This window comes from Gavia stellata, chromosome 1, assembly GCF_030936135.1.
Source record: "Gavia stellata isolate bGavSte3 chromosome 1, bGavSte3.hap2, whole genome shotgun sequence".
NCBI classification, from domain to species: Eukaryota; Metazoa; Chordata; class Aves; order Gaviiformes; family Gaviidae; genus Gavia; species Gavia stellata.
Genome location: NC_082594.1, coordinates 122,757,564 through 122,784,457, shown reverse-complemented (window position 1 = coordinate 122,784,457; position 26,894 = coordinate 122,757,564). Strand labels below are relative to the sequence as shown.

General features: G+C 42.7%; 1 protein-coding gene across 1 annotated transcript in view; it reads left to right on the top strand.

Moving 5' to 3' along the window:
* Positions 1-6,939: 6,939 nt before the first annotated feature.
* Positions 6,940-26,894, top strand: part of ALCAM (activated leukocyte cell adhesion molecule) — a 122,555-nt gene continuing 102,600 nt past the window's right edge. Inside the window, exon 1 of the mRNA XM_059816159.1 lies at positions 6,940-6,955. The gene's annotated coding sequence lies outside the window, so the exon portion shown is untranslated. The remainder of the gene's footprint in view (positions 6,956-26,894) is intronic.

The window sequence follows — 26,894 nt, the reverse complement described above, 5'->3', positions numbered from 1 at the left end:
TAGGACTAGAGGGCTGTTTTTCTGCTTTCCCATATGGACATGGCAATAGTCTGATGGTCAGAATGAGCTATAGACCAGACTTCGTTTCACTTCTTTCACTTCTTGCCTTCCAAACTTTCTATTAAGTATACCTCATTTCTTTCCATCCTTCCTCTCATTTTTGTTTTCATAATGCAAAGGAGAACATCCAGAACATGCCCTGATGCATGACTGCTCTGAGTGAGTTATCTCCACTTTCTTCCCCTTGGCTAGGCTTGAAAATTAAACATGAGCACACTAACTACTACAGGCAGGTGCATTTCACTGACTTGACTACCAGCCTTGCTTCTGATCTTTACATTTGCTTTTATTACCTTTCTCTATTTCACACAAGTATAAACAGAGAGTGTTTTTAGTTTTGGGGTTGAGGATGGAAACTCAGGAACTCTGAATTTTGTTCTTAGTTCACCATTAGTTTTTTAAATAGATCTGGGTAAATCTGTTCATCTCTCTAGGGTTCAGTATCTTCTCTAATGTCACATGCTGCCAAGCACTTAATGCTCTCACAAGTATCTGAATTCCTCAAATGAAAGGCAGGACAAAAGTGAAAAGCTATTTGAGTACCTGTCTTACAAAGGTGTCATGATTTGAGGCTTAATCAGTGTAAAACCCTCAGATGAAAAATTGCTCAGTGTGAGTATTCTGGTTAGATTTGATCAAGCAGATTTTTTAAATTACATAGCTTATACAGATATCAGTGATCCGAGTAAGAATTTGAAATTCTTCACCAAAACCAGGCATAGCCTCTGTAAAAATTAATTTTGAATACAGTGATATTTAAATGGTCTTTCATTGTTGATGCAGGAGGGAGTACCTGTGGCCATGTCCATTGCTGCTTTGTTGGATTGCTCCCCTCTAGCACCCCAGCAAGGGCATTCCATGAGGAAGGACCTGCCTCTTGATGCCTCCAGAGCCCCCATTCACACTATCCCACATTCCAGAAGCTGTTATGGCACTCCTAATGCTCTTCCACACTAGCTCCTACACCAGCTCATCTGACGTCACATAAGCCCAAAATGATTATGGATCGCTTCCTGACTGACAGCAGGGTAGCAGAGATGAAAGGAGGATGCTGGCCAGAAAGGGCCTCCAGTCTCCTCTGTTGCTCTGCCAGGATGCAGCCTGCACTTGTAGTGGCAGCATGGGTAGAACCAGGCAACAGAGGCCCAGATTTAGCCGCTAGCCCAGATTATGCCAGGTCTGACCTTGCGAGAATCAAGTTAGTCCAAGTCTTAGCCACAAGTGACAGCAATGGAACAGATGGGGAGATGCTTTCAGGTAAGGCTGATGCCAAGACCAACCCCACTCCACTCCGTTATGAACAGCCATGTGAAAAGGCTCCTCAGCCCAAGAAGCAACCTCATACATCAGGCGTTGGCTGAGCCCTTCTGAGAGCTGTGCTCCGCACCACTTGAGACACACGGAAGTCCAGCCTGCATGCAGGCAGAGCAGCCGTGGGGGTCAGGAGTTGGCTGGCGACACCGAACAGGGCAGAAAAACCCACCGACATCCTTGTAAATCACACGATACTATGCTCTTCCTTGTTCCTTCACGGCATGCCAGCACTGCAAGTCAGATGTTGCAGAAGTGCTTGCAGGATGTTTTTTGGCAGAATGTGACATGTCTTGGCAAGGATGCTCCTTAGTATGGGGGGGTCTGTCAGTTCCTATAGCATTAAGGTGTTTTCCTGATACAGTCAAGTACCATCAAGGACTAAAAAGCACAGAAAGTCAAAGAATTTGGTTTTATGGATGCTGAGAAAGGGGGAAACAGAGTGTAATCATTTTAGCAGTGTTAACAATCTCATTCTTTGTATTACAGCTATTTTACATCTCTAACATATTACAGTGCTACTCTTCACACTCTGACATTGTGTATCTGACTGGATTTTCATACACAAACAACTCTTTGTCCTGAAAAACAGCTTTCGTAATGAAAAGAGAGGCCTGAAATCTGAACACTGCTTACTTTTACCTGCCTCAAACCTGTTTTAAAAAAGGCAGAGGAAAAGGCAACTAAGCCTTCAGGAAAAGCAAACAGGTGGCCAGCAGTTGATATATATTGGCCCAACCTGAAGAACTGGATTGATTTTGCTCTTTACGCACTTCTCAGTTAACATGTCAAGCCACTGTGGCTCTTGTACTTTTTGTGCATAAGACCTGCTTCTAGTCTAATATTTTTCTTTTCTTCTTGGTTTTTTTTTTTTTCCAAGGCAGATCGCAATCTTTTAAAGATAATAACCTCCATCTAATCTTCAAACTCCTTCCTCCCATCTTCCACTCACATTTTATGAAAATTTTGTCTCAGCTGAAGGCATTCTGGGTATTTTGTATAGTATGCAAGTGTAATGTCATTTTAATGAATGTTTGTATAGTACCGGTCCTTTAGTTAAATTATGTAAAAAACAGGTGCATTGGACATGGGTAATAGGAAAATAAGTTTGTTTCAGGAGCCTAATTGCTATGCTGATGACTGTAATAACAATACTGGCAGGCATTTGCTGATTTTTTTGAGTAAGGTAATTTTTGCAGTGAAGAAATACTAGAAACACAGATTCCGGGTATTCTTCCACTGCAATTTGTTGGGTTTTATTTATTTATTCCAAATATGTGGTCTCATTTACTTAGATCAGAGACAGCCAAATTTGCAAATAGCTGCAGAAACCCCAGTAAGTAGGCTTTCTTCTTTGCTACTATATTGGTCCAGTTCATTTTTAGCCCAAGTCTGGTTTTCAACCATTTTCTATTTGTGTCCTGCATGTTCTGTTTGAAACCTTACAACCTAGAGACAGTCTACCATACACAGTTGATCTAGTTCAGAAAGACTTTGCTACCAGTTATCCTCATGTGCCGATACTGAGCAATGCAGAATAATTCCTGATAAACATGAGTATTCTTCTACCACGGCTTGTACCTTAATCAAGCAAACAGTCAGCGAAAGACTCTGCTTGACTTCAACCTGCTTTAACTCAGATTTGCAGAGCCTGGTGTTTAAAGGTATTCAGATGTCTAAGGGAGCAGGAAGCACCTCGTGGACTTCCCAAATGTCACAAAAACATGGCCCAAGTGCCAGATGATTCACTAACAATTCCTTCAGCAATGTTGTAACTGGCAGTACAGATTACATTCATGCTTAATCCTTGGTGTTAGATATGTTGCAATGAGTATCAGCACAAATGACAGGAATCTATACCCATGCAGGTATCTTCTGAATTAATGCCTTTAGCTTAACAGTGTCCAGCTAAACTAACAGAACCAGACTTAGAGAAATACGCCAGACATTGCATAGGTCTTTTATAATTCAAGGGCAGTTTCAGCAACAGAAGGCTTCCATTTTGCATACTATACTTCTGAATGCTGAGCCAAAACAGCATGCACAGTTTCATTGACATAATATTAACCATCATCTGAGACTAAAGCTTATTCACTCACTATTAACAACGGATTAAATTACCAGGAGTGTTGAGCAGTGCTCTATTCAACAGTATTCTCTACTACTCTTGCTAGAAATTTGCTTCCAAAGTAACTATTTTATGCATCTGTGTAAATGGGAAATGATATTTCAGTGTAATAAAAACTCTTTGTTATGATGCACAACCATTATTAATGGATTACACTTTTAATCCACTTTGTCACATAAATAGAAAATCTATGGTTTGATAGGATTAAGCATTTATCAAAGATTTTTTTTTGCTATTAGTGCTTTTCAAACACAGAGTTATTTTCTACAGATTTTTTTTTTTTGTACTAGTAAGTGTTTTAACTTCTTCAAAATAAATGTTTATTTTGGACTTTAAAGCCAGGCAGTTGCTGCTTTCCCAACAGATCAGTGACTCACTCATATTCCCATTAACTTCAATGGGAAGAGGAGCATGGCCCAAGAAAATAATCTGTAAAAAACCAAATCCATATTCTGTCAACCCAATAGACATTAAAGGAATTAATTACAAATCTCAGAATTGAGGACAGTTGAAATGACATAGCATATAAAGATATCTTTAATAATTATCTTGACAATTTCTAATCACATTTAAACTCCTGTAAAGTTATCAAAACATTTGAGTAATCTGAGCTTGAGATGTTTTCTGTTTGCTCAGAATTCAAAAAGCTCCTTTCAAGTGAAAGGTAGAAACAGCTTTGAACAGAAATGACAAAGGAGTAAGGGAAACCCTGTACAAATCACACTTCTGATTTAAGTATTATGTCCTTAATGTAATCTTTTGCATTTCTCATATTTCTCACAGACTTTAAACAATACATTTGGTATTGATCTGAGAGCAAAATAGTCATTGAATATTTTTTCTGAATACTATCTTAAGCTAAAACTGTAAAATGACTCTGTATGTTTTGCCTGTTTGAAATGTATGGCTCTACAGCTCGCCTTTTAGGCTCTGCACCATGCCATTGGAGATTACTTGCAACATTCACAAAGACTTCCTCATCCCTGCTCCCACTGACAGAAAATATATACTATTCATTATTTTGATGCAAATGAGGGAATGGTTAATCATCTGCTTTAAAAACAAGGTGCTTGGGCATTATTTAATTCCCTAAACCAGCAAACCATGTATTTGTATTTGTACAAATTCATCTCGCCACTGTCATGTTTAAAACAAAACATATACTAAGAGCACCAGTGAATTCTGGCCTATAACCCCTTTCCTCTTCTATGTTTGTTTGCATTCAGATAATTTTTAGAGTTTGACTTTTCTGTCTTTTCCCCCAGCCACAATCCTACTAGCTTCAACAGGCTTGCCCGTATCAATAAAGAAGACAGGATTAGGCCCTTAATTTGTAACGGAGCCCAAGCTGTTGCAAAACCAGCACATACTATTAAAAGCACTAGAAGTTAAAAAACATAGTCGGAATACAGCTTTGGACTGGATTCAGTGGTCATCTCAGTGCAAATCTGTACAATGCCTCCCTCAAGATTTTGAGGGGGTCTCCAGGCTCTACAGCAACAAAAATACTAAATATCCCTACTAATGAGTACTCTACTGCTTTTAAACATGCAAGAAAAAAAACATGGAATGGAAAATATTAATCGGCCTCAACATGAAGACAAAAATATTATTGATCTTAAAGTAGGGGTTTTTTTTGAATCTGCTCAGTAATATGACCATAAAGAGAAATTTGCTGAGAAAACAAAGGATGACAGAGCTGTGCTGAGCAGTAAGCTTAGAAAGTAAAGTATTTTTAAAATTGATTGCATAGCATGGCTTACACAGTAAGAAAATAATAACAACAACAACAATGTGGAAGAACTGAAGGATGTTTTGAATTGAAGACAATGCTTTAGACTCAAGTTCTAAAAGTGAAAGATCCTTACCCCACTTTACAGAAAATAAGCGCAGTACGGGAGGAAAAAAATACACAGGCTGTGTTATTCTGAACCTACTCTCTATCATGGTAATGTTTAAGTGTTCTTAGTTGTTAGTCATCATGAAAAGTTTCCAGAATAGCAAATATATTTGCAGAACTGGCTGGTTAAGTTTGTCTTTGATTTCCAGGAGTTTTGGGGAAGTTCCCATCTAAGAATTCACATCATCACATGGTGAAGCAAGATAAAGCACTTGACACTTCGGATGTCACTACTAGAAAGTCCCTCTGGAGAGACCACATGATGTGCATTATTGATATTTTTAGGTTTTGGGCATCAGGCTTACTTCATATGACAGCGTGGGCTACATGTTGATCAGACTGTGCTGTTAGCCGAGGAACTTGCTGTGTGACTACAGTGTGCTCATTTCCCTCTCTGTGGAACAGCACTGCTTACTCAGACCGAAGAGGAGGAGAATAAAGCACTGTGCATGAAAGCACTGTTTCTGGATTACATTACTTTGACGAGGAATCTTTTTGACCTTTAGGGCAGCCGACTTCCAGAAGTGCCGAATGATCCCTCCTTTGCCCTTCAGCGCATTTCTTCATGCAACGAAGAGTGTTGGGAGCGCCTTTCCCTTCCCTTTGCCCAATCCGCCGCTAAATTACTTAAATCAGATTAATCCGATTGTTACTTTTTTTCATTTTGACTAGAGAAAGGATAACACAGGACCCATCACGTTTCTAAACACACAACGGCATTGCTATTATGACTATTTTTTTAGCTGTTGATTTGAAATACTGGCAACCAACATGCACCTTGAGCACACAACCAGGAAAGAAGCCCATGCACCGAGCAGATGCAAAGGAGGGGTGGGTGAAGGGGGGGTCGGCTTGCCCGGCATGCCCGCCAGCCCCGCCGCCCAGGCCCCCTCTCCGCGGCCCCTCGCTTTCACGCCGCCGCCCGTCGCCCCGAGGCAGCGGCGCATCCCCCGGCCGGGCCGGGCCAGGGTGGGGCGTCCCCGGCCGCAACGGGGGGCCTCGTCCCCGGCCGCAAGGGCGGCTGCGGCCCGTCGGGGCGGCGGCCCGGGCTGCCCGCGGGGCTTCCCCCCGCCCCGCTGCCTGCGCGTCGTATGGCGGGACGGCGGGGGCGGGGGCACGGGGGGGCCGGGCCAGCGCCGCCGCCGCCGCCCGGCTCCGCCTCTCCCGCCGCAGCTCTCAGTCCTGGAGCGCCGCTCGGCTGCCAGAGGGAAGCCGCCACCTGCTCCGGTGCGGAGTCGCTCCTCGCTGCGCGCCGAGAGAGAGAGCAGCCGCCCCGCTGCCCGCGCCCGGGAAGTTACCGCTCCTCCCGCCGCCGGCGGATAGCTGCCGCCGCCGCCTCCCGGCCTCGGAGGGGGAGAGGTCGCCGCCCCGCTCCGCTGCGAGAGGGAAGAGCCCCCGCGGGCGCGCCGCCCCGCTCCGCCGCTGCCTCCCGGTCCCGCCGCGGGCAGGCGGGATGATGGAGCCCCCCGCCGCCGCCGCCTGCGCCTCCTGCCGCCGCCGCCCGCTGCCGCCGCCGCTGCTCTGCCTCCTGCTCGCAGCCCTCTGCCTGCCGCCAGGTGAGCGCCCGCCCGCGGGAAGGGGCGACCGCGACCGCGCCGTCCCGGCCGCGCGTAACTTGGCGGAGGGGAGGCCGGGGCCGCAGGTGGCGGTGCCCGCCCGCGGCTCGCTCTGCCGGTGGGGCCGCCCTCGCCCGCCCGCCCGCCCTCCCTTCACCGGAGCGCCCCGGCACCTACCGCGGGGTCTCTGCGTGACCGTGCGCCGGGGGTCTCTCCCAGCCGCTGGTGCCCTCCGCATCCCGTTTCGCCTCGGTGGGGAGCGGGCGGGGGCTGGTCCCCTCCTGGTCCCCTCCTGCCCCCGCCGCCGGCGCCCGGGGAAGGCGGCCGAGGGCGGCCGGCGGGGCGGGCTCCTGAGGGGGAGGCAGGAGCTGCCCCAGCGGTGAGGCGGGCTGAGGTGGCGGTCTCGCCTTTCCTCATGGGAAGCGGCGGTGGCGTCCCTCCGGGGTCTTGTCACGGGCCGCCGGGCAGCGGGCGGGCAGGGGCGGCGGGCACTGCCCCCGCGGGAGGGAGAGCCGGGGCTCGGCGCGGCGCCCCTTCCACTTCCAGTCTGAGCGGCACGTCTCCACAGCGAGCCGCCTCCAACTTCGGCGGTTCAGCCGCTTATTCCCTCCCCGTCTTCGGTGCCGCCCGTGGCGGTGCCCGGCTGCCCGCGGGGCCGGCGGCAGCCCGCCGCTTCCGCGCTGCCGGGGGAGCGGCGCTGGCCGGGGGCCGGCGGTGCCCGGGGAGCGCCGTCGGCGTGGTGCCGCCCGGCAGCCAGCCGGGGGCGGGCGGGAAGCGGGAGGACGCAGCCCCGCTGGCGGCTTCCCCGTGCGCGGGAAGCCGGCTGGGGCAGCGCGGGTCCCGTCCGCGGTGGCAGCGCTGCGTGGGATGAGGCTGCTCCGGCGGATCGGCTTCGCGTGGGTAACTTCTGCCCCCCGCCCCCCTCCCCCCCCGCTCCGTAAAAGCACTCTCGAGGCGTTGGGGAAGTGGGAAGGCGCAGGGAGTGCTAAGTACCCTAATTGTTCTGGGAGTATTTTGGCCATGAGGTGTTTGTAGGCTTTATTTTGTAAATATTGAGCGTGAAAGTGAAGTCTGAGGGAAAAGCTGTGAAGTGAGGAGTTCCGCATTCAACGCGGAGATCGGCTCATTATTCTTGTAGAAAGAGCGTCAGCCTGTGGTAACATCTTGTATTGCTTTAAGAAATGGCTTTGCCTTTATGTGCCTGCGTTTGCCACGGCGAAGGGTTTGCAGAAGTGTTGGAGTTGGTGGGTTTTCATGGCTGGCCTCTGCCGTCTTGTTACGTGCTCTCCGGTTAAGCGTTTACAGGCAGTATGTTCTCACCGGAACGGGAGAGAAGAACAGATCTCTTTCACTAGGTGTATTTATTTTGTACGAGCTCTAGTTAAGTAGAAAACAAGCTACGCCAATAAAGTAAGGCTGCCGAAGCTTTAATTTCAATTAGAATAGTAAAAAAGCTCCGAACAGAACCAAAAGCAATATCGGAACCATACGCAGTATGTCAGGCTGTTCTGCTAGGCTTTTGCTTTGGCAAATACAGTGTATAATCACTGTAGGACATAAAAAATGTAAGTCTCGGTGGCAGAGTTTACAAATACTGGTTTCTGTGATGTAGAGAAAGTCTTCAAGAAAGATTCTTCATTTTATGAAATCTTAAGGGCGTGTGGAGTATCCAGAGAGATAAGCACCTCAGCTTCTAAGAAGCAAGACTTGTCCCCTGTGGAGAGATTTATCCCAGTAAATACGAAATGATCTCTCTGGTTATGTGACTGTGTCTATGTTTTCCCGTTGAAGGAAACATGAAACCATAAAATATTTTATCTCAAGGGTTGTGTTGATGGAAGTGTATAAAAAGATGGGACTTGACCACCTGCGATCTGAATAGGTTGGAGGTAAAATCGTTTACCGAGTTCTTTCTGCTCTTCATTTCTTCCTAGCCCCCTCAAGGAGAAGCTCAGGCTAACTGTTCAGAGTGCAGGGAAATACATGTGGGGAGAAACCAGCCCCGCCTCGGCTTAGAAACTTTCCCTGCAGTACTGAAAATACCTGAAATGCCTAATGTAAGATTTAAGCCTCTAGTTCTCAGTTTATTCTGCAGAGTATAAAAGATACTTAACTATAAAAATACCTATAATAAGGTCTTGATATTACTGTATACTTCACATTTCTTTCTCCTTGCTATCACAGCTATTTTAGATGATAGATAATTTGCTATCATCTACAACAAATTCTGGATATGTTACTCTATCATGATGCTTGGCGTTTGGGAGTTCCATTTCAGGTTTGCATATGGAAAGCAATAGGTAAGCTATTAAAAGCATATTAAAAGTTGATGTGCATCAGGTGTAGATATCTCCAGCAATATTCAAGCTGACTGGGGATCCCTATGAGAAATTTTGAGTTTCTTTCTTCACAGAATAAACTGTCTAGGAAGATACTCATGTTTTAAAAAAAAAAAAAGAAAAGGAGAGGGTCCTAGTCCACATTTGGTACTAGGAGACTAGCTCTAGGTCGGACTAAATGAGAACACCAATTAAAATCTCGTACTTTTCTAGAGGAAGTGACTGTATGTGAAAAGAAAGTCAACTCTTAATCAGGAGCTAATCGTGACCTTTGTAAGGCTTCCCCCTCCCCCTGCTTTCTGGTGAATTATAACTATGAAGCTCAGAGTGTCTCATACTGTGCTCGTGTTACATGTTGCTGTATTGCGTAAGGGTAGTGCGACTGTAATATGAGACATTCATATGACAGTTACTGGGTTCTCACTCCTGACTATGTTTTTGTTCTCCTGTGTATCTGGTGTGACATTGATCTAGGGAAACTGGTTTTCTCTATTAAGATCTGAAGTTCATATTTTTTTTTCTGTATTAAGATCTGAAGTTCATATGGTTTTTCTGATATGGAAGTCAGGTAATGTGTGCACCATGTATATATGTTTCTATGTGTCTGTGGTCCAATACACAGGTAGCAAATCCAGACTCATTTTAAGTGAGCTATAAGCTGTTAAATAATTTTGCTTTGGGAAGTGTTTATGTTTAAAAATTCTTTATTTCTTTTGGTGTGAATATGCTAGAAAAGTCTTGCAACATAAATTGTTTTTCTTGTGCTCTCCCTGCTTCTGTTGGGTTTCTAGCACTTCTCGTAAGGCAGAGGGCAACAGCAGAAGTCATCCGGCTCTGTAAATCTCTGAAATTTCAGCCCATTGATTTTTACTGGAGAAAATATATGTTGTTATGTTCATGAAAGAAATATCTCTGTCGTAAGTCATATTTAATTCCAAGATATCTTATTTCCACTTTCCAACCTGTATAAGAGTAATGCCCTTCCTTACAGTACCATCCATTCTTCTTCCTGAAAGTAACCTAGGATGCTAATGTGTAATCCTAGGGTAAATAGTTTCAGCTGTCTTTGTGGTCAAAGTTAAGCTATTTTTTGGCTTATTTCCAGCAGAAAGTTTTGGGGAACAGAATCTCTAAATATTTATGTGAGGTGACACCTGAAGGGGAAAATAAAGAAAATAGGATTATTTTACATAATGCAAATGACATCTGCGTGATCAGGATAAACTTATCTTCCCCATTTTCTTACAAAAATCCTGCTTCTGTAGTGTTGTTTATAGTCTTAAGCTATAAGAGTGCTCCCTGCAGATTTCTATAACGTCGTATCTGATTCCGTATGGTGCAGAAAGACCTCATATAAAACCAAGCATTATTGTAGTGGCAATAGCTTTAATGTGTTTGCTGGTCATACCACATCACACCACCATGGGCTTTTCTTAGGTTCCTACCACAGGGACCTTCTGGAGAATATTTTTGGTCAAAGTGGTTTTGGACCGGTTGAGTGAAACAAAAGCAGACTGCAGAATAGGAAACGGGCTATGGAGGAGCCAGGCCTACCGGTATATACTTCGAACCTGTTAACAGTTGAGAGACTGAATTTTCTGACTTTGTTGGAGCTATAATTTGTAGTTGGATCTCCTAACACTAGATGATCAATATTCAGTTTCCCCTTTTTCTGACCTGCGCTACATGACCATAAGCATGATGGTCACAGATAAGCTGGCTCAAGGTCTGGTCTGCAGTGCTTGTTCTGCTGCTGTTTCACACGTGGGAGGTTTTTTTTTTAATGCTACCATGCTGACTGTGGAAACTGTTTTTTCACATCACTGATAGTATGGTTTTTTAGTATGGTCTTGTTCAGTTCTGTAAACTCTAATACAGGGCTAGACTTCATGTACTGGTTTTTGAGAGATACTGCCATAGCTAAGAAACATAATCTTCAGGTTCTCTGTTCAGTGCTCCTCAAGGTCCCTTTGGGTTGGCTATTGTACGGCTTTTTTCTCTGGTAATACAATATTTTTTTATTAGAAAATGTATGTAAACTGCAAGGCCATGCTTGTAAGAGAATTGAGGACCTGTTGCAACGTGATGATTTCTCTCAAGTTCCTCTGCTTTTGAGAAAAATAGTTACGCTTCCATGCACCGATGCTCAAATGAGAGAATTTTCAAGAACTGTAGATGCTGTAGGGTGATAATTAGAATTGACTTGAGCAGAACGTGATTTTTTCCAGGAAAAGCTGAACATTAACAACTCCCCTTGATTTGAAATTTTGAGCGTTATCTTCCCTGAAGACAAGGCTTTGACCTACGTGTTCTTTATCTTGGTATCTTTTCTTTAATAAGAACAGGATGAATATTAAAGGAGGCTATACATTCCTTCTTTAATATGCTTGGAAATGAATCTCATCTTTTAGAGAGGGGATTGCAGTACAACTAGTATGCTGACAATCCACTACAGGCAGCAATTGGATCGAGTTTCTTCCCTTTTTTTCTTGTCTGGTTTTGTTTTGTTTTTCTTCTTCCCTAACATGTTATTGAGGGTGACTTGAATCGCAGTCGGTCCTACACCAGTGGATGTTAATCTGCTGCTCCAAAGTGGCGGCTCTTTTGAGGAATATCTGTCTAGCTTAAGATTAAATTGCTTTTCTTATCATGCATATAGGTCTCCAGAAAGGCAAATAAATATTTACTTATTAAAACAACTGCTGCTTCTACTGAACTGGTATTTTTCTTGTTGATAAGAAATATGCCTCTTTTGGGAGGTAAAAAAAGGGAGAAAGTGATAAAACAGTGGAGAGAGAGAGAGCCTGCAGCTTTAGGGTATGATTTTTAGAGGTTATCAGGGGTTAGAACAGTTCTGTAATGTTTGGTTGGAAAGTGTTTGAAGTGCTTTCAATAGCAATGGAAATACTAAGCTGTTCCCTTGATAACAAGCAGAAAGTGCATTAGGTGATTTAATGAGTGTTTCAGCAGTCTATATAATCCATATCATCTGTTTTCAATTAGGTTGTACTCTGCATAGTTAACTCCTTACTGTGAAGAAAAACTTCAAATGCTTCAACCACATTCATGCGTGGCGTTTCATGCTGTGGTAGCCCACCTGTAGAACCTCCTGGTGTTGTTAAATGTGGGTATTGGTCACAGCAATCTTGCTCCCAAGGGAAAGCGCTCATACAGCAGTCAAATTTTAAACATCTCCTCAGGTCTCATGGACAGGAGAAGTCCCCAGGGCTGAAGCCCTGGCAGGTTGGTGACGTTTTGGCATGTGTCAGAAGCTCTGTGTGGTGGCTGTCCCCTTCCCTCAGCTAGCTCTCTCATACAGTGTACCTGATGGGTGCATCCCAGCTGTCTGGGCTGGAAAGTTTTGGTTTGGTAACAGAACATTAATTTTGACCATAGTTGGCATCTTTTAAACTTGAAGAGATCTTGGCAGCTAATTCAATAGAGGGAGCTCCGCTACCTTACTGTTAGAAGCAGCGCATCTCAGCTTTTCCCAGACCTCTTGCTTCAGCTTGGAAGTTATGTTAAAAGTCTGTTTCCTGCAGTGTTCTCTGGTGCAAGGCTTTGTTTCTGAAAGCATCTTACTGTCATCACAGGCTTCCTGTTGCATGAAGGAGAAGGAAGGACAAATCTGAATCACATAATAGACAAACCCCAAAAGATGGCTCAACTAGAGAGACTTCCCTTTTGCAGCAAGGCATTGTGTGTTTTTAAATGGGTATGTTACAGAATCAGGTTTTTAAATGACCTTTCCTTGCCTGGGGGGGGGGCTTCATGGAGAAACTCAAAAAGAATTAGAATAAAAGGAGGGTACTTTCCAGGGATGAAGTGGGCCAAGAATGGTGCTGCATGAAATCGGGTACAAACAGGATAAGGGAATGATTGCACTAGATAGACTGTTGTGGCAAGAGGAAGGTAGAATGCTTCCAATAACAACATGTATTAAGTAGGACCTTTATTTAACAAAAGTGATTCTTTCAGTAAGTCGTTCTAGGATCATAAAGGAAAAGTGGAATACGTATGCCGTTCTGTAAATAGAGTCTGGATTCTGGGCTATTGTAAAAGAAAGCCAGCTTGGGTATGTGCCGGTACACTTTTAACCCATTCCATGTCTCTAAAATAGAAACAGGTACATACAGGAAACTGATAACTGTTCTGCAAACCTAGGACTTTATATTTTTCTTGGATCCTTTACTTTTTAAAACATTATTTCTCGTCAGGCTATTTTGACACTAATTATGAAGCCCCATTAAGTATTGGCCCCTTCTAAAAAGAAAAAAAAATCCTTTAAATCAAGTTGCCTTTAAGTAAACTTGTAACAAACTCAGCGTTATTCTTCAATCAGACAAATCCTGCAGAAATGCCATTTATCATATGGCTTGCTGCAGAAGTTGCATATTTTTGCCTAATTTTTCAATTTAACTGCAGAAAATAACCATAGATATTGGGTAACAAAATATATGTAGCTTGTATACAGCTAGAGTTAAATGTGGCGCTTTATAAAACTGACTGACATATTTCAGGTTTTTGTTGGGGTTTTTTTCATGTGAGTTTTTGGGGTTTTCTTTAGGAAGTGGAACAACTTATTTTTCAGGAACTTGCTGTTGAGTTGAGCGAGTTTATCGTGCTGGCCAGGAAAAATTGTTAAGGCTCATATTTTAGAAAGACAAGAGAGGGTTGATGCAGTTTATCTGTGGGGTGGAATGGTAAATGTTCACATAAGGCTCTGTAACTGGGTAGCTTGTAGAGAATACCCGATTTGAACTGGGCTTAAAAATGGACAGTTGAATGCGAGTGTGAGGTTTTAACATTATTTGTGAGATGTGGTTCTTTAATTGTAGTTTCTGAATTATTTTGCTGTTGATTATCTAGAGTGTTAATTTAGGTATTACTCCGTTTTGGTATAAAATTTTGTTTTGTGAAGTGTAGAAACCAGCATGCATTTAGCAAATGTTCTGTGACTCACCCAGATATAGTCATGTTTGTTGGTTGGCTTATTCTAGTTATTTTGGAGAGCAGAGTACCTACAAAGCCATACATGGAACAGAAAAAGAAGGATGAAGAATGGAATATTTAGGCAGGATTTGGGGAACTTCTGAAGTTACATGGCTACACTGAAGAGAGAAGGATTCTGAATCGATTCCTTCATTCTTGATACTGCACGTAGAGTTGTACAAGTGCTTGCATATAAAGGAGATGATAGGGTAAGTATTATCTTAAAATTCACTCGTTGACACAGCGTTATGGGATTTGCTTTCTCAAATTGGGGAAGTTGAAAGTTTCTGACACTGCCAGCAAAGTGGTATGCTGACAACCGGTGACGTAAATCAAGAAAACATTTGCATCTTACACTTGACAGCTTGAAAGGTTAGCAAGGGGATAATTTTTCCAACTTTAATTCATGACTGAGATTTTTGTCAAGTTTGTTTAACATTACTCCTCAGTTCTCAAAACTACTGGACAACTTACTGCTAATCTTGAACCCTACCTACACACAGAAGCAATAAGGAAGTCAGTATTATGAATGTCTTACCAGCTTCCAGTTTATGAGTGAATTAGTTTCTCATTATTGTGTTTCTGCACAGACGAGAACTCTTCGTAATGCAGAGCTTGCTGTGCAGACAGTTCTACAGTTTGAAACAGTCACCAATATATAAGCAAGTAGTGACTTGTCACTGAAGTGACTGTCACAATGACAGTGACTTCATGTTGCATAAATTTACATTTTGCATCTTTGTTGCTAATGTAAGTGCGGGTTTTTTGTTAAATATTTAAAACTTCCAGAAAATGTTTTGCTCTAGTAGTTTAGCTCTTGACATGGCTTCTTTGCCTTTTGGAGGGGTAACTGTTCCACAGTTTAGTTTGACCTTGCTCATCTACTGCTGTTGAATGATGCAACAGGTTCTATCTTAACTTTGAAGTTTAAGTCCTTAGTATAACCTTTACCCTAAAGGTTTAACCCCAGTTAATGTGGTGCTTCACAGAGCAAATTCCTAAGTGTCTATGTGAATCTCTGATGTCAGAGTGGGGCTTCTGAAAGTTCACCTGCACGTTTGGTAAGGGTCAAGTACTGGTATTGCATCCAGACTCAGTTGTGTCTGCAGGTCACTTCTTGTTGTTACTTATCACTTTCTTAACCACCCTGCAGTGTTAAATCCAAAACTTCTGCGCAGCTCCTGGGGGCAGCCGGGGGAGGAGTCTAAAGCTTTTGAGATAGTGGAAAATAAGTGGCATGTTGCAAAGGTGATAACCGTGGATGTAGAAGCAGCAGGTTAACCATTTTTTAGTTTAGATTCACAGAATCTATTCGGCATCTTCTATGCATCTTAACATAGTGTATGCCTGTTAGAAAGTAAGTTCTTTCCTTATCTCAAAAAAGCAGTAAGTCCTTCATGTCTGCAGACACAAAGAAGCTGCTATAGGACCAGGGAAGGCAAACTTTCTGGCCTATGTATCAAAATGTTGGTATATCAGAGGGCCATAAGAGATGTATCGTGTCTGCCTGAGAGCCAAAAGGGCAGGAGTGGGGGGAATGGGAGTTGTGTTTTTTCAGAGGTCTTGTTGTGAGAGTGGGGCCATAGCTGGGTGTTGGGGCATGCTGGTAGCCTTGGACTCTGCTGTCATCATCACGCAGATAGGGACTTGGAGCACTGCTGCAGCCACAGTGGCAGCACGGCTTGGCAAGGGCACCTTTGGAGTTACTTTTGGACAGCATGCAGCTCAAGAGCAGAGGTCAGAAACTCTCTGTAATGATGGTCACCTATAGTGTCCGTGGTGGCGGCTTCCTTTCTGCTGCGTAAGAGCGGAAGGGTCTGTATTCTTTCCAAGCACGAGAAATTCCCTCCTTTTGCTGGGGGCATGCTCACCCTCTGGAATGCTGCAGAGAAGTATCTACTTACTTTAAGGGTGTCAGTTTTTTCTCCTGCTCTGAATGGTGTGCAAAGCACTCTGGGGGTCACTTTTTAATCATTATGTCCATCTGAGAGTACAGCAATGATAAGGGAGGATGGGCTTCAGCATACTCGGTAGGCTCACGAGCTTTGGCTCTCTCTCCATTGCATCAGCGGCATAGGGCACGGAGGAATGAATAACGCAGTGTGTTGCTTTAATGAATGCTGAATGGGTGAGTGTGAGCTGCCAGAAGCTTTATCTAGAAAGAAGCGGAGTGTTGTGAGGGGCGATATCTGCACACGGCGGAGGAGAGGCAGGTGAATCATTTTTAGCTGGAATTCACAGTCCAGTTTTATTAGCTGTGGGAGTAGTTTTGAAGACTGAGGTTGATGGTTCAGCCCAAAAGCTTGTTAATTCTTCTGGGCAGAAGTAGTACTTTTAACCTGTTTAAGTGAATTACTGTTACGGTTTCATATATGGTTACTCCTGAGGGCCACTTATAAGTTTCACATTTGGAAGCTTTGCGTAAGTATATATAAAACCCTAGCCCTCTTGGTATGGTGGAGTGCCTTACCTTAGGTGTGGATTCTAATTCACAAAAGCCTCATAAATCACTTGCTTTTTCTTGCTTTTCAACTGGTTGCTAGTCTTCTTTCGAGGTGTCGTCATCTGTAAACAGCAACAATTGTTCTGAGAAGCTTTTCATGTAAGTGTGAAAGAGCAGAGCGCTGATCATGCTGGGGACTGTGACTCCTTATGAGGAGGCTCTCTTCATGCAATAGAATAAATATTTCTTACTTTTTTGGACATACTGTACAGCGCAGACTTTTTTCATAAGCACGGAAGGAGGTTAGTGGCTCATAGTCTGCAAGTTCCGTGACAAGAGCGTGGTGAACTCTACGTAAAACTTGAGGGACCTTGTTAATTGAAAATGGTAATAGCAGCTTTAAGGGGAGTATTGCAGTGAAAATCTTTATTTTCCTGCTAAAACTTTTCGTGAAGTCTGGATGGGTTTTTTGGTGGGGTTTTTGGTGGTTTTTGCTGTTTCGGGTTTTTTCTTTTCTTTCTTTAAAGATGGACCATTATTGTATCTTGAGGAAAGGAAGGAAGGATAGGTACTAGAAAAACAAAAAGTTTTATCCATTGCATTAATTCCAGGCATGAGGTTAAGACCTAAATCTTCCATCTGCTAACAAAATGCTTGGCTCAGCATTTTCTCATTATCTTCCTCAATGGCAACTTTGAAGGAAAAAAAGCCCACAAAGTTTCTTTGATACCCTCTGCTCAGGGAAGATGGAGGACTGGATGTGGGTTGAGTTATTTTTTTTACAAATCATTTAATGAAAGAGGAAAGTGATCAATGGTCTCTGGAGTGAGTGGCACTATCTGTCAGGCTTTTCAAACAGTAATGTTTATAGACAGAAGGAAACTGTTGTCAATTGGGACTTACAGTGGCTTGGGAGAGCCACTTTTTCCTTGGACATCTCAGCACTCCTGGGCTGTTAAGCCAGGGTGGAAGTACCGCAGCTTGTGTTTCATTTAAGAGGATTTGAGTGGTCTAACCTAAACTCTGGTGCTCCAGTGGTGGAAAAAATGGTTTGAGTTTTATGTTTCTTGAAGCTACACTTCAAACATAGTGAACACTTTGCGGCCTTTGGCTCCTTGGTAATACTTCAGTTGCAACTGCAAGGCTAGAAAATTTTATATGGGTTACTCCTGCAGTGGATCCACATCCTTGGTAATTGCTATTGCCAACATGCTGTTTGTGAATCCGCAATGCTTAACCTTGTGCAAATTGTATTTGCAGATGTACCAGATGAATTGTATGTTAAAGAGTTCTCCCTGTGCCAGGGGTAGCCAAACTTGCCCTGCAAGGCTCGGAGGGTGGGAATTGCCGTGTGATCTGAACAGCACTTGTCCAGGTTGGAAAGCTCAGGGAGGTCCAGCTCCCACCAGGACTTGGAGCAGGAGCAGTGATTCCTCTGAGACAGTATTTCTTCCCTCTGTTGCAGGAAAGGAGTAGGCTGAGTGTTTAGTGACTCTGAAGGCAGCCTGGCAGTGTCAGCCAGCACCAGCAGCTACTGCAGCAGCTGAGGAGCATCAGTGGCTGTGTGATTTAGCCCTGGGACTGAGCCCTCATGGGGGCTTTAACTATACCTTCTAGGTGCTGTATTTTCTGTATCACCAGTTGTGATCTCTTCTACTGATGACACACGTGAGTGGAGGTGTAAAATTTTAAGTGAGTTGGCATGCAGATTCACACTGAAAAAGCTGCTGCTTTTCTGCCGCTTTATTTGGAGGGGAGTCTGAACTTGTCTTTCCAAGGGGAAAAGATACAAAAATGGAGTACTGAAATTCTTACCCACTGATTTTTATTCTTTTAGCATCTGATGTTTAAGAAAAAAAGTGTAAGATCTTTGGTTTAAAGAAAGCAACATAGAGGTGGTTTTGATATCTAAACTGCACTTGAACATCGAAAGATATTTGGGAACATTTCAGGCTGAGAAACAGAAAATATTTTTTGCTAGTATATTGTTTGCTAAACTTCACTGTCATTGACTAGTATATGCCTCTGATCTGTAGGTTTCAGAGAGCAAAGGCTTCAGAAGTAAGAACAATTAAGGAAAGCTAGAGTATTTAGAATTGCAAGAGCAGAACTTTAATACACCCTGTCAAAGATTTGAAGTGGAAAGAAAGATGGATTGGCTTTATACTTAAGTTCCGTTTTCTTCCACTGCTCTGTAAGCAAATGTTTTTGACTGGAGCACATAAGAACTAGCTGAAAGAGAAGTTTGCTGTCAGTAACTGATGATCGGGCCAAAGACATGCATCAGCATCTCTGCAGGGAGTGGCATACTCAAATAAAAGGCAAATAGCTTACTTCCAGCGTGTTAACCCAGGTATATCCCTAAAACCTATAAAAAGAAATAATACAGCAAAATCATGGAAAGGGGTCTTTGGAACAGAGACCGGGAAGGATGAAATGTCATTTGGGAAGGCCTGTAGAAGGATGCTGCCTGGACAGGAGGGGTGGCCATTTTGATGGCCAGGAGGAGCTGTAGCTGACATGTGTGAGACTTGCCGTATCTCCTGGGTGTGAGTTTTTGGAGAACGGTCGGCTGAACCTGAGGGGAAGCTGGCTTTTGGATCTGGCTCGTCACATCCACTGCTGCTGAAGAGGCAGTGGGAAGTGGCGTTTGCGGTGGAGAGCCTGGGGGGTTAGAGAGCGGGTGGGCGATGGCAGGAGGAAGGAAGCCGAGGGCCCCGGCCACAGCTGTGTGGAGCCAGGACGTGCTACCTCTTTCCCTTGCGTGGCCGGCAGGCCTGTGGAGGCAGAAATCTGGATGGAGGATGTAAGTCACCTGCCCAGAAAGGGCAGCGGGATTTTTGGTCGCAAGTGAAACAGGTCATGGAGGGAGAACAGAAAGCTTTCTGGAAAACGGCGGGGTTAAGGAGAACCCTTGATAAGAGTATTTTGAGGGAGAGGCGCAGAAGCAGGTAGAAAAGACACCAGACAACAGGGGAAAACCCAATTTCAAGATACGCAGCGCCTGCTTTTCCCTGTCTGTATCACTATGTGCTCTCGTGGGCTTGGCACTTATCCTGCCTCCACCCTTTCCTTTCACCGGCTGTAATTAGCAGGCCGTCCCCCTTGGTCGAGACCGTGTACTGCCATGCCACCGTACTCGGCTCTTTATGTTCCCCTTTTGTCAGCTGTACAATTAGGTGTTATTTCCTGCCTGGGGAAGACATCTGCTTCCCCGTAGGGATTTCTCAAAGCTCAAGTGCTCCTACCCTGGGCTTATATGGCCTGTGCTCATAGGGCGACTGCCTGGACTAACGCACCCTTTCTGGACAACGTCCCCTCTCTGTTCTTGGGTCAGTACAGATAACCTGAAAAGCTGTTCATGCTAACAGTCTTTTTTTGGGGAGGGAAAACCACAGAATGTTTTCTTCTAGTCCTCGTAAGAGGCTTGGCATATGAGGTAATGTGCCAGAGAAAGGGTGTCATATGCTGGGCATAATTACTGGGTGACCTAAACGTCTGGCTCTGTCCTGTTGAGCCATCAGATGTTCTCTGGAGTAGTGTGCACCTTACGCTGCAGTCGTTCAAGATGGTCAAGAAACTCTCATCTCTGGAACAAAGCTGTCCATATTCTTACAATGCATCTCTACCAATTCCGAAGAAATTTAACATAGTTGTTTTATATGAACACTGTCTGAGCCTTTTCATGCTGCGTCTATGACTAAGGTGGGGAGCATCAGACTATGGTAGTTGACAGACACTGTAAACCTACACCAGCAATTGTGCTAAGTCACAAAATCCAGAAATTAGGCTAATGCAATAGTTTTGAGCTGTAATCCAGCATGTGTTTGAACACCCAGCTTTGAAATTATTCAGGTATTTAAATACATTCTTAAGGACCTAATTTTCAGGCTAGAGGTAGCAGGGTCCCTACAGAGGGGACCCAGGAGGACACAGTAAGCCGTAAGTGATGGCGTAGAGGCTGTTAGGATGCTGGATACTGTCTGTGAGTCGTAGCATCTTTCTGCTCCTTGCAGAGGATGTCTGGCTGGCACAGCTCGCAGAGAAACAGTTTAGGTAGGGGGTTGATCTAGTTCAGTCTTACTGCGTATGATGCAGGTTCACCTCTTTGGCTGACCTTTTAAGCCTCTGTTTTTAAATTGCACACACATGTTTTTTTCCATATATATATATAAAAATATATATAAAAAGGATTTTTTTGTGCCTGTCAGCAGGGAATATGCAGCTTACTAAGCTTTCATGAGTATGATTTTAAATGGAGAAAATGCCTCTGTATAAACTGAGATTATAATTTTTATGATTGTTAATTAAAATGTGAGGAAATCCTTTAGAGCAGATTTGCAGTTTTGAGACTTTTATGAGACTTAGCATGAGAGATCTATTTTTATAGTTATGCCTTCTTATTAGTTTTGAGATAGGGTACGTTTAATGCATGGCTATCAAATCCTGTGATGATTACTTGTTTATTTCGCAGTGTAGACTAATTCAGTTATGGTGCCATTCATGTGTTGCGTCCCACTTTTCAACGAGATATTGTAGTGCTTTATTGTTATTGCTATTTAAAATAAACTCCCAGACTAGTTTTAATTTGAGCTTGTATTTTTTTCAATACTAACTTTCAGCGAGGCATATTTTGTTAGATTGTTGTGAATAATGACCATTCAGGTCGTTCCAACTCCTGGAAATCCATTTTCATCAGATTGGAAGACTGTAAAATGTAAGTGAAGGAAGGATCACCACAACTAGCTACAGAAGACTTATGTCAAGACAATTTTTTTAATGATTTAAGTGGAAACCTGTAAAGTCTTGGCTCGCAGTGCATAAAATTGTGATAGGAAGCAAGACTTATAGAAAGTTTACTAGGAGAAGGTGGGAGTTATTAAACACCAGTGTGTGCCCTGTTCTTTTTGCAGCAGACAGGCATGTCAGTGGAAGATTGATTTTTAGGCATGGTGCTTCCTACTTGAAGTTGTGCTCAGGCTAAAGAAAGAAGTGGAGTGAAGATCTGAACGGGGTTAAACAAATACCTGTCTGCCTTGCTCTAACCATGCCTATAATAGCATGACAACATGAATCTTCTAATCACAGGCTCATCTGTCATCTCAAACAACACCTTGGAGTTGTTTGATTGCAGAATTTCCCAGTCTAGGAATTAAGGCATGAAGAAAAGTGATCAGCTGTAAATTGTGAAGGAAGTCGGAGTCCATCAGAAGTGAACGTGATGAGGATTCAAAGTCCTTTGCCTTGACCTATTTGTGCGAGCGACCACGTGGAGAGCCTTGTGCTCTAGGCCAGCAGGAGACTATGTACAGGTGAGAAGGATGCTCCTCTCTTCTCCCTGTGGGTCATTAAACACAAGCTTTGGGTTTTTTGTGAAGATCTAGAGGGTAAACACATCAGAAAGTATCAGGTAGAATAATCAGGGCTAATTATCCTACAGACTTTAAAGTGAGTATTTTATTAGAGGATCATATAGCTCAAGAGTATAATGTATGTTTCCCTGACACTTCTATACTAGCCCAGGCTCTAGCATGGATGCGTTTATGTGAGCAGACTGCGCTGTCAAAAGCAAAGCAAGGGACAGGAAGAAGGAGGGAGAATTGTTTGTTATGCTGGCAGGAATACACATGCTGATGTGAGCTGTGTTTATATTAGCAGACTATTCTGATACAGCTAATTAATCAGAATTCGTCTACCAAACTATGCCTCAGAGATTAAAGTCCTTTTGCAGGTGTTGAATGAGAAAACGGAGAATGGGTGGAGTCTCACTGTTGCTGATGTTTAATAGAGGAAATGTGTTAAAGGAGTTGTGGCTTTTGTTTTTCCATAAGCACATGGAGAAAAATGAGAACAGAAGTTGAAACAGAAGAAATGAGAAGGGAAAGCAGCAAACTTTTAAGAGAATAAGTGGAAGAAATAAAGGCTGGAGTGGTTTTTGTGTGTCTTCTGTGAGAAATTCATTGAAAGGTGGTGGGGAGTTGAACATCTATCTGTATCTTCAGAGCTGCGGAAGTAGCATACCCATTCCCTCTTGGCCCTGCTGGAGCTTTGGGTGCTCTCTCCAGGGACAGTGCTAGGAGAAACACAGGATTACGAGATTTGCCAGATTTCTGCGACACAGATCTGCTTGGGAGACTTGTGGGACAATGACTAATGATTGCTCCTGACTCCTAGATTCCCTCCCAGAAAAGTAGTAACTTCTGATCACCTTGCATCTCATTTTTGTCTTAGGTCATTTACCTGGTAATAACACCAAATACACTGAAGTAGTCAATATAATTTTTTTGGTGGTGATTTTAGTTCAGTCTTCCTTCATAGAGGGAAAGTAGGCAGTGAAACAGATGAACTGTTAGATAAAGTATCAGCGTTTCGCATACAGGCTTTCATATCAGTGCAATTGGATGCATGCCGACAGTGAGAATCAATTATATAGCTGCTGCTTATCAGAAGTTAGCAAATGGTAAATGCAGTTTCATTTTTATAATCAATTACCTAGCCCTGGAACTTGTTAGCAAAGGTTAGAAGCTGTAATAATTTTCAGTAAATGCCTACGCATTATCTCAGTGTATTTCTACACACTGCGTTTTAGGGAGATGAGGGAGAAATGTTTCTTTTCCCTGAAGTATTTCAAACTGGCTTGTGAAAGATGAGGATCAAGCCCTTCAATTTCTAAGCACAATTTGCAGTCATCCCATGACAAAGATGATGGTGTATACTTTCTCATTAGTCAAACACTTTTTTTTTGCTTGTAAGCATAGATTACTTCCAGCTTCGTGAGTTCAAAGGAAGTTTGCATCCCTGCATGGTTAGTTTATCCACGTCATTGGTCAGAATTTACACATAAGGGGGATAGTACTGAAGGATAACTTTCTCCTTTTTTTTGTTATTTCTATTTTCCTCTGACTTTCTCAAGAAGGATCCAAAATTCCTTGAGTGTGGAAGTTATTTGTTGCTGGTGACAGGCTATGAATGCATTGTGCCAGAAAACTGCCAATCTTCCAGTCCTACTAGCCCATTCAAGCCAGCGTTCGCTGTTCATACACAAACTTTCATGTTCCTATTCTTGAAGTACCTTCTTATCAAACACTCCTTTGTTTTTGTTTAAATGTTCTAGCATTGTTGTTTGCTTATTGACTCTCTTCTGTGATCCTATTTCTGGAGGCTTCTGCAGGCTTTGTTCCTGTTGCTTTTCTGCTGGATGGCAGCATATCCTGTCAGAGTTGCACACCTCTGCATAGCTTCTTTCACTGAAGTATTTTTAAAAAAGGTCTCGTGTGCAACATAATCCTCAGTTTTTTGAAGTTCCTAATATCTGAAACTGCAGCTATCAGAAATGTTTGGATCAAGTTGCTCGGCTAGCCAGACCACAAGGGCAGGCGTTATTTACCAGTAGGATATTTGATTTGTTTGTATTTCTCAGTTATTTTGCTTAGGGTAAAATTAATTTTTGGTGAAATTGGTGGTCTTGTACCTCTTTTTTTATGTTCATTTTTATTTATTTTTTCCATGAGCGCTGTAAACTCTACTGAAACTGTTTACTGTATCTGTTGAGGTTTTGCTCATTTTTTAATTTTCTTTTAATTAAGAAAAAAATTTCTTGCTCTGTGTTTAATTTTATCGTTATTTACTACAACTATTTGTTATTTCTTGTTCAAGGCTAGCTTTTATAGACCAGTTAGTTTCTGAATCACAGTGTATTTTGTCCTCCTGTTTTTTTCAAAGAACTTTCCATTGGCTTTAGTCAGGCTCTCATTAACTGCATTTTCTGTCTCAGTATGGTTTTTTTTTTAACTGACTTAAAGTGGCCTGACTGGTCCTCTGTTTTTAAGTAATGGATAACATTTATGTGGATCTCTGTGGCAATGATCAGTTGTTCTAAGCTTGTAGAATTTTCTTGTTGTTGTTTGCTTCCCAGGTCCTCACTGGGAAACTCGACTGTCAACTGCAGATTGCAGCAGCAGTGAAAATGAAAGCATTTGCTAGGTAAACTTGGTATCTTTATTTACCCAGAAATCTTTATTTAACTGGAAATAATGCTAAGAATAGCAACCTCTGCTAGCCTGACTGACTCGATTCTCATTCAGGTTTCAATATCTATATTTAGTGGGGCTGTTTTTTCTCTGTTCTCCAAGATTGTGCAAGTCTTCTCAAGTTGCCCCAACTTTCTGCACAAATTACGGCAGGGAATCCAGATCACATAGATGGTTTAACAAACTCTTTGAGCAGGGGATTACAGGGTAGGGCAAGTTTCTTCTGGCAGTAATTTTCTGGGGTGCTAAGTGCTGCCTGGGGCTGTGCAAGGATCCTTGAATGAGCACAGCATTCTAGTGTGGTAAGATGGTAGCTACATGAGTGTAAGGCTGTGCTAGGAGTTGATTTGTGGAGGTGCTGCACAGCTGCATTGTCAATGAGGTGAATTTCGTTCTAGTTTTGTTGTTGTCTTGTTAAACATCAGCTCAGAGGTGCCTGAGCTATACAGAGGTTGTCAGAGACTTACAAGACTCTCTAAGTCCTGTGTGGACAGGAGGAAGGACATGAGTCAGCTCTGCTCTTTGTAGAGAGGACAGAAGGCTTTTGGATTTTACTGCAGTTCAGCACCACCACCACCTCCTCATCTTCCTGGCCAGGTGGAGTTTTCCTACTGGCAAATGCTGCTGCTGCTGCACCTGGAGCAGTGCTGCTACAAGGTGGGCTGGGGGAGCAGTAACTGGCTGGCTCGCTTCTGGCCAGGTAAGAAAACTTGATGGAAGTCATTCCTGTCATCTAAAATGACAGAATGAAAGAAATTAGGGAACCTGTGAAGGACTCTGTTACTGGATGAAAGGACAAATTAGATGGAGATGGAAAGGCTAAGTGAAAGGTGAAGAAAAGGAAAAGCGGAGGGAATGAGGGCTGTTGTAGAACTCTTTTTTCAGAAATAAAAAAAAATCTCTTACCAGCATTAGGCAATAGAGTCCAGAAATGGTTTCTTTGCGTTCTAGTTTATATTTTGCATAGCTTATAAAAATGATATAACTGTACTTCATTTATGTCTATCAATAATTGAGTCTGTAAGTAGGGCTTTTATTACCAATAAACTCTTGTGATTCTGTGTGTAGTGAATATTATTAAGGCCCATTTTTCATCATAAATTTCTCCTGATGATCAGTTATGAAAGTATTTTTTAATTTAAAAATCAATGACATAAAGTATTTTGTTGGAAATTCATTTTCTTAGAATACAGAGTAGAAGAGAGTAATACAACAGAGATGATGATCCAAACACTCTGCCATCTCCATTTTTTTGTCTCACTAAGGAAACACAGAAATTTATTTTTTTAAACCTTTAATATGGGTTTAGGCATGCTGACTGAGTGCGTTTTAAACTTTCTAACGTTATTACATGCAAATTCTTTGTTTTGCTTTATTTCTCAAAAGCTGCACAAGTTCAAATGCAAGGAAAGCAATCTCTACTAGACAATTTAATAAACTGATGTCTACAATTAACATGTACTTCTGGAGATGCCTTCTTTTCTTGTCTTTCCTTTGGGATGCGGGATAATTTGTAAGGGAAGGAGTGATGAAAGATGCTTTACAAACAACTGAATGGCCAACTAAACTGCTCAGTAAGGCAGTCATGCACCTTAAAAGGATGATTCAATAAAAAGCACCTTGGTTGCTGATTTATATGTTTTTCCAAGCTTTCCATTTCTCTTGACATTAATGTTCTAACAGGCATTAAAATATGTAGTTATTTTTTTGAGTTTTGTTTCTTCTCATACTCTTTAATTTCTCCATAGGTTTATGCAATAGACACAGGTATACCTACCTTTCTCAGAATGTTAAAACCAAAGAAACTAACTAACTGGTTGGCAAGAAAATGTGGTTATGGTCTAATGTTGACAGTTTGACTCAAAATAATTTCCAGATCATTGCTATGACAATAAATTTGGAATTGAAGAAAAATAATCTTTGTAGGGGAAGGAAACATATTTTACACTTAAAAGCCCCAATTTGTTATAAGTAAGCATAATGGAAATGCAGATATTATTTTAATCTTTAAATTTTCCTTCAGTGTAAGGTCACTTCTTGAGTCATGGTAAAGTAGTTTTGATGTCATTGTACAAAGATGAGTTGGAACTGGGAGGTAAAATAGTAGTGAGTTACACCGTAGGAATTTATCCTCT